Source organism: Leptonychotes weddellii, chromosome 6 (assembly GCF_054177405.1).
Source record: "Leptonychotes weddellii isolate Sample4059 chromosome 6, ASM5417740v2, whole genome shotgun sequence".
NCBI classification, from domain to species: domain Eukaryota; kingdom Metazoa; phylum Chordata; class Mammalia; order Carnivora; family Phocidae; genus Leptonychotes; species Leptonychotes weddellii.
In genome coordinates this window covers 6,647,234-6,655,439 of record NC_138374.1, presented here as the reverse complement: position 1 = coordinate 6,655,439, position 8,206 = coordinate 6,647,234, and the positions used below count along the sequence as shown (strand labels likewise).

Genomic DNA, 8,206 nt, shown 5'->3' with positions numbered 1-8,206 from the left:
GGTTCCATTTAATAAGTCAATATATTATTCTTAAAAATTAAGTTTGGTCACTAGGAAAGACTGAACAAAAATTATTCCCCTCCCCCCAAAACAACAACCAAGTAGCTCTAGTCACCCCCTCTGCTCCCCACAAAAACAGGGAAGTAGTGGAGGCTGAAACCTTTCAATCTGAAATTTCAGCTCCTAAAACACTGCTGCTCCCCCTTTGTTCAAACTGCAGGTCTACGTCTTTCCTTCTCCAATACTTCCCCCATTTATAAATTTATTTACACACACACACACACACACACACACGCACACGCACTCATACTCACACATACTCTTACTCTCAAGTAAGACACTTTTTTGTGTTTGCTGATAAATTATGAGGATTATGAACTAGGTGTGTACAGGGTTTCATAGGTGCTTTGTAAACATCAGAGTCACTTGAGTCCTTTTCTCCAAAAGCCTGAAATCAAATTACACAACCAGGGTTCACTACTTTCCCAGACGCTGTTCACAGGCTGCATACTGACGAAGGGCAGAGAAAAAGTCCTCATAACTGATGTTCAGGTGGGAAGGCAAAGAGATAATCTCAGTCAATCTGATGTGCCAGGGAAGAAAGCCTAATGTGCTGTCCACAGGACCAAACTTCAATACTAAATCAGGATCAGGAAAACCAGTTGACCTAAGTAAACTGTCGAACATGTCTATATCCAAATCTGTGGATCTCTTTTGCTGCTGGGCTACTAATTGGCAAAAGTCCTGAGCAGCTCTCACAATATCTGCTTTTCCATCTTCTGGGGAGAGCACCTTCACTGCCGATTGGCAATTTAAAACTTGATCATCTTTGTCATTACTATTTGCAAACTCTGGTGGGTATTTCGAACAATCTAAGCCCAAAAGTTCCTGCTGTTGTTTTAAAATTTCATCCATCAATCTGGAATTATTTCTTTTGAAAATACCTCGCCCCCGCCGCCATCTTCCTCCTGCCTCGGCAGCCCCCTGTTGTACACCTGATTCTAATGTTATTTGTCAATTATACCTCAATTAAAAAAGAAATAGAACATACCTGTGCCTTGGAATGCTCCCTTATGTCCCCCTCTCAATCATTCCTCCTACTTCCTGACCTCTCTCACTGTTGTGGACTGACTGCTTGGGTCCTCCCCAAATGCCTATGTTGACACCTCTAATCCCCAACAGGATGGTGTTTGGAGGTGGTGCCTTTAGGAGGTGAGTAGGGTTATTAGATGAGGTCATGAGGGTGGGGCTCTCGTGTCAGGATCAGGAACTTTTTTTTCCCCTGAGTTTGTTGATACCTTTTTTTTTATTATTAAGTTCAGTTAGCAGCATATAGTACATCACTGGTTTCTGACATAGTGTTCAACGATTCATTATTTGTGTATAACACCCAGTGCTCATCACAACACGTGCCCTCCTTAATACCCATCACCTGGCTACCCCATCCCCCCCACCCCAGGGATCAGGGACTTTTTGAAAGAAGCTGTGAGAGAGCCTGCAAACCAGGAAGAGGAGCCTCACCGGGACCCACCTGCTCCAGCGTGTCATCTCCGACTTCAGACCTCCAGAACCGTGAGCGATACGTTTCTGTACATTTCCGTTGTTTGCAGGCCCCCAGACTATGCTATTGTTACAGCAGCCCCAGCGAAGACGTTTACCATCAGTTAGTTTTGTCTGTTCATAAGCTTGTCTGCTTCTTCCACTCGCCATTATGTTTGTCGGATTCATCAGTGTGGCTGAGTACAGCAGTCGTCCAAGCGTGGATGAACATTTGAGACTTTTTGGGGATGGGGGTGCAAATAATGCAGTTGGAACATTGTCCTGGGTTTTGGTAGACCTCTGTCTGCATTTCTTTTGGGTATATATTTCAGGGTGAATTGCTGGTCATGGCGCACGTACCTGGTCGGCTTTGGGAGACACAGCCAGCAGTTCCTCGGTGCTGTCACCTCAGTGTATCCTCCCAACCACCAAGTATGAGGGCTCCAGGGTCCATGCTTGTCTGCACTTGGTATTGTCAGTTTCAGACATTTTAGCCATTGTGGTGAGAGCGGCCACCATTGTGGTTTGAAGTTGTGCTTGCCTGGAAACTAAGGAGGTGGAGCACCTTTCTGCGTGTTTTCTGGCTATTCACCTTTTTTTTTTTTAAGACTTTATTTTTATTTATTTGAGGGGGAGAGTGTGTGAACACAAGTGGGGGTGTGGAGCAGAGGCAGAAAGAGAAGCAGTCTGACTCGGGGCTCAATCCCAGGATACCAAGATCATGACCTGAGCCAAAGGTAGACACTTAACCGACTGAACCACCCAGGTGCCCCTATTCAATAATTTCTTTTGTGTGAAATTCCTCTTTGAGTTCATTTTTCTGTTATGTTGTCTTTTTCTTATTGATTTGTAAGCGTTCTTGTATATTCCAGACATAGTTTTCAAGTATGTATATGTGTACATATTGTATATGCTGGTGTGTTGTGTGTATGTGAATATATATATAATCAAATATCTTCTTTCTTCCACTCAGTGACTTACCTTTTTACTTTGCTGCACAGAAACTTTAAATTTTATTTATTTTTTTAAGATTTTTTTATTTATTTGCGAGAGAGAGAATGAGAGAGAGGAGGGTCAGAGAGAGAAGCAGACTCCCTGCTGAGCAGGGAGCCCTATGCAGGACTCGATCCCGGGACTCCAGGATCATGACCTGAGCCGAAGGCAGTCGCTTAACCAACTGAGCCACGCAGGTGCCCAGAAACTTTAAATTTTAATCTAACCCAATTTACCACCTGTTTTCCTTTAGTGGTTAAGTGTTTTTGCATCTTATTTAAGAAATCTCAGGGTGCCTGGCTGGCTCAGTCGCGGGAGTGTGTGACTCATGATCTTGGGGTTGTGAGTTTGAGCCTCATGTTGGTTGTAGAGATTACTTAAAATCTTTAAAAAAGAAATCCTTACCTATTCCAAGGTCATGAAAATTTTCTGCTGAGTTTTTTTCTAGAAGCTTTATTTTTACTTCTCATATTTTGATTTTTGCATGTTGTATGAAGGGCACAATTTTTGTATGTTACGTGATCTGAGGGTCAAAATTTATTTTTTCCATTTGAATATCCAGCGGGCTCAGCACCAGTAATTAAAGACAACCCTTCCCCGTAGCACCCCGCTGTTACATCTGTTGAATCAAATGCAGGTTTCTTTTTTTTTTTTTTTTAAGATTTATTTATTATTTGAGAGAGCGAGTGAGAGAGAGAGAGAGAGAGAGAGAGAGTGAGGGGAGGGGCAGAGGGAGAAGGAGAGAGAGAGAATCTCCAGCAGACTCTCCACCAAGCACAGAGCCCAGCTTGGGGCTCAATTCCACAACCCCTGAGCCAAAATCAGGAGTTGAATGCTCAACCGACTGAGCCACCCAGGTGCCCCAAATGCAGGTTTGTTTCTAATCTCTCTGTTGTACTAGGGGCCTGTTTATCGCAGTGTCAGTTTATGACAACTATTGATGTCTGGTAGTGGAAAATCCTGGAATTTTGTTCATCTTCATTATTCTTGGCTCTTTGCATTTGCATATAAACTTTAGGATCAACTTGTCAACTTCCACATATTCCAAATAGTCTTGCTGGGATTTTGATTGCTTTGAATCTATAGATTGATTGGGAATATTTGCATCTTTGTAACAAGGATGTCTCTAACCCACAAACCATTTATTTATATCTTTATTAATTTCTTGCAATACTGACTGTAGGCATCTTGCAAATCTTTCATTAGTTTTATTCTAAGACGTGTGTGTATGCGTGCATGTGGGTTCATACATGCACACATAATATAAACAGTAATATTTAAAATTTTCATTTCTACTTGTTTATTACTAGTATGTTGAAATACAATTGATTTTTGTTATTGGCCTTGTATTCAACAACCTTGCTAAATTATTCCAAGAGCTTATCTAGAGATTTCTTGATTTTTCTATACATACAATCATGTTTCCAATAATGACAGTCTTATTTCTTCCCTTCCATTCTTTTTTTTTCTTCTTAAAGATTTTATTTTATTTGACAGAGAGAGACAGCAAGAGAGGGAACACAAGCAGGGGGAGCAGGAGAGGGAGAAGCAGCCTTCCCACGGAGCAGGGAGCCCAATGCAGGGCTCGATCCCAGGACCCTGGGATCATGACCTGAGCCGAAGGCAGAGGCTTAATGACTGAGCCACCCAGTGGTAGGGCACATCTGTGTCTCATTCTTGATCCCAAGGAAAAAGTTTTCAATAATTTACGCTCAATAAGATGCTTATGATGGGCTTTTTGCAGATATTCCACCGGGTTGAGGAAGTTTTCTTAGCTTTCTATGATCTTCTGAGTTTTCTGAGAGTTTCTATTGCTATGAATGATGATTGAATTTTATCAAATGCGTGTGATTCTTCCCCATATTTGGTTAGACAACATTGATTGATTTTTAAATGTTAAAACAATCTTTGATTTGTAAATTTCAATGGCATATTATCCTTTCCATTTATCCCTGGATTTAGTTAATATTTTGCTAAGGGATTTTGCATTATTGTTCATGAAAGACCTTCACTTGTCATTTTCTTGTCTTGTAATGTCTTTATCAAGTTTTGAAATCAAGGTTACGTTAGCTTTACAAAATCAGCTGGGCACTGTTTCATCTATTTCGATTTTCTGGAAGAGTTTATGTAAGATTCGAGTTATTTCTTCCTAAATTGTTTTGAAAGAATTCTCTGGTGAAGCCATATGTACCCAGAATATTTGTATCTTGTGTTCAGAGTTTTTAATTCAAAATTCAATTTAGTAGATACAGGACTATTCACATTTTATATTTCTTGTGTCAGTTTTGGTAAATTACTTTTTCAAGCAATTTGTCCATTTCATCTAACTTTTAAATTACATAAAATTGTTTATGATACCATTACATGATTTGTATGACTTTTTATATAATTTCCTAATAGAGTTGCACGTATAGTACAGATAACTCCTGTGTGCTCTTTACCCAGAGTTCAACAATTTTTTACATTTTGTCCCATTTGCTGTTTTTTTTTCCCCTTAATCATTGAGAGCAAGTTGGAGATATCACGCTACTTTCATCCTTAAATATTTCAGTGGATATTGATTTCCTTGGACAAGGCTCTCACTGTGTTTTTAATAACTTGCATGCGTAGTTATGTCATCTGTCAATATTGGTAGCATGTGCTCTTTCTGTTTTTTTTCTTGATCATTCTTACTGTAAGTCTATATATTTTACTTTCAAAAACTTTTGACTGTTGATTTTAAAAAATGATAAATCTGTTTTTTCATTTGTGCTTTTATCTCTATTTGCTTACTTGATTTTCACATATTCTTGACCTTTTTTTGCTTCCTTTGCCTCCTGTGATGGATATAATGGTACCCATTTCTAAGACACACATTTAAGACTACAAATTTCCCTTTAAAAAATACAGCTGTATCTGAAGTCCACAAATTTTATATTTATCCACATATGAACTATATCTGGCACTCTTCATTCCTTTTGTGTTGATCCAAATTTCCATCTGATTTCATTTTCTTTCTGTCTGAAAAAATTGCCTTTAACGTTTCTCATAGATCAGTTCCGCTACCAATAAATTCTCTTGGCTTTTTTTCTCCTTTGTCTGAAAAAGGTCTTTATGTTGCTTTCATTTGTAAAAGGTCTTTCCACTATGTATACACATCTACTTTGATGACTTCTTTCTTTACGTATTTTAGAGTGACTTTTCTATTATCTTCTGGCCTAAATAGTTGGCGGGCAATCTACAATTGTTGTATCTTCTTCTTTTCTTAATGTGCCTTTTTTTTCTTTTTAAACTCTAGCTGCTTTTAAGATCTCCTTTTTTTATCACTGGTTTTCATCAAGTTGATTATAATGTGCTTCTGGTGTCCTTGTTTTTGTGTTTATCTTGCTTAGGCATTGAAATTTCTAGGTTTGTGGGTTTATAGTTTTTAATCATATTTGGAAAAGTTCAGTTATTTTTTCAGATAGTTGTCCTGCCCTCTCCACTCCCTTCTGGAGCTCCAATGAAACAAGCCTCAGACTGCTGGCTCCCATCCCATGGGTCACAAGATTCTGTTTTTCTTTTTTAGTCTTTTTTTCTTTCTTTGTGTCTTTCATTTTGGATAGTTTCTGTAGTTATGTCCAGTTACTGATCTTTTCTTGTATTTGCTGTTCGTTCTATCCAGTAAAAGTTTTATTTCAGATATAATCTTCATCTCTAGAAGTTCCATTTGGGGTCTTTTTTTTTTTTTTTTTTTTAAGATTTTATTTATTTATTTGAGAGAGACACAGTGCGAGAGGGAACACAAGCAGGGGGAGTGGGCGAGGGAGAAGCAGGCTTCCCGCGGAGCAGGGAGCCTTATACTAGGCTCGATCCCAGGACCCTGAGATCATGACCTGCGCCGAAGGCAGACGCTTAACGACTGAGCCACCCAGGTGCCCCCATTTGGGGTCTTTTAAAAATATCTTCAGTTTCTCTCCCATTAGATTCCTCTTTCCTTTAGATCTTTGAGCATATTTATAATAGCTGTATATATCCTTGCCTAATTTAGTCATCCCTTTCATTCTCAGGGACTGAATACTTGTGTCCTCCCAAAATTCATATGTTGAAACTGTGCATTAACGTGATGGTATTAGCAGGTGAGGCCTTTGGGAGGTAATTCAGACGAGATGAGGTAGTAAATGTGGAGCCCTGGTGAATGAGATTAGTGCCCTTACAAAAATCATGGGAGAGCTTGCGTCCCCTCTCTGCTCTTTGCCATGTGAAGACAGAGCAAGAAGATGGCAGCCAGCAAACCGGAAAGAGGGTCCTCACCAGAACCTAGCCGTGCTGGCACCCCAATCTCAGACTTCCAGCCTCTGGAACCATGAGGGCTCCATTTGGGTGGTGTATAAGCCATGACGGATTCTGTGAGCTCACGCCAACTAAGCCAGTCACTTTTGGGTCTGCTTCTAATGATTTTTTTCCTGTTTGTGGGTCACCTATTCATACTCCCTTACATGTCTAGTAATCTTTTATTGGATACCAGACATTGTAAATTTTGTTTTTGAGTGCTAGATTTTGTGGTATTTTCTTAAAGAGTGTTATACTTTGAGGAAATTTTAAAATATTCACCAATTCATGGGGTGCCTGCCTGGCTCAGTCAGTGGAGTGTGAGACTTTTGATCTCAGGGTTGTGAGATGGGTCATAGAGATTACTTAAAAATACAAAAAATAAATCAATTCATCTTAAAATTACAACAAACCCATTAACATGAATACAGCATATCTTTTATGAGAAATAGCTTTATTTTCTGAATCAAAAAAATTAATGAGAACAGTGGCATTGTTTTACATTTTTGTAAATCTATATAACTTTTTTTCCAAGTAGGCTCCATGCCCAGCATGGAGCCCAACACAGGGCTTGAACTCATGACCCTGAGATCAAGACCTGAGTGGAGATCAAGAGTCAAATGCTGGGTGCCTGAGTGGCTCAGTCAGTTAAGTGTCTGCCTTCGACTTGGGTCATGATCCTGGGGTCCTGGGATCGAGCCCTGCATTGGGTTCCCTGCTTGGCAGGGAAGCCTGCTTCTCCTTCCTCTGTCTCCCTCTCCCGCTGCTTGTGCTCTCTCTGTCAAATGGATAAATAAAATCTTAGAAAAAAAACCCAAAAAAACGCTTAACTGACTGAGCCACTTGAGCACCCCTGATATATAGCTTAATAGAAGACAGAAGAATGCTCCTATTGGCTTCTACATTTAGTTGTTGCAATATCACACGTCATGCAGTCTCTAGAAAACCCCACGGTATACTCATGAAGGAGCAGGAGGGCAAGAGGCAAATAACTTAGTATTATTATAAAAATAGTTTGGACAAAAAAGTAGTTTGGACCTTGTGGGCCCCCCGAAAAAGCCTCCAAATTGCTCTTGAGAACCACAGCTCTCGAAAGCTGTGTCCTTCTCTGAGCTGCTGTCAGTGAAAAAGCGCTGATGGAAAGCAGGCTCACCTGGGAGACAAGGGGGAGAAGCTACCAGTACAGCTGGGAACTGGAAGAAGATTCTTGGAGAGGCAGAGGGTCCTGTCCAGGAGTCCTGTGCTCACCACTCCTGACGGCGCCTTGGCTCTTTCTGCTGGGATCACATTCTGCTTCCAAAAGCATGTCCTTCAGAACTTTCTTCAGGGAGGCTCTGGTGGGAATTTATCTGATGCCTTTGTTTTCATTTTCATCTTTCGAGAA

The 8,206-nt window shown here is 40.2% G+C and overlaps 1 pseudogene; it reads right to left on the bottom strand.

Moving 5' to 3' along the window:
• Positions 1-249: 249 nt before the first annotated feature.
• LOC102732539 (dehydrodolichyl diphosphate synthase complex subunit NUS1 pseudogene) lies at positions 250-1,548 on the bottom strand (annotated as a pseudogene).
• Between the last annotated feature and the right edge of the window lie 6,658 nt (positions 1,549-8,206).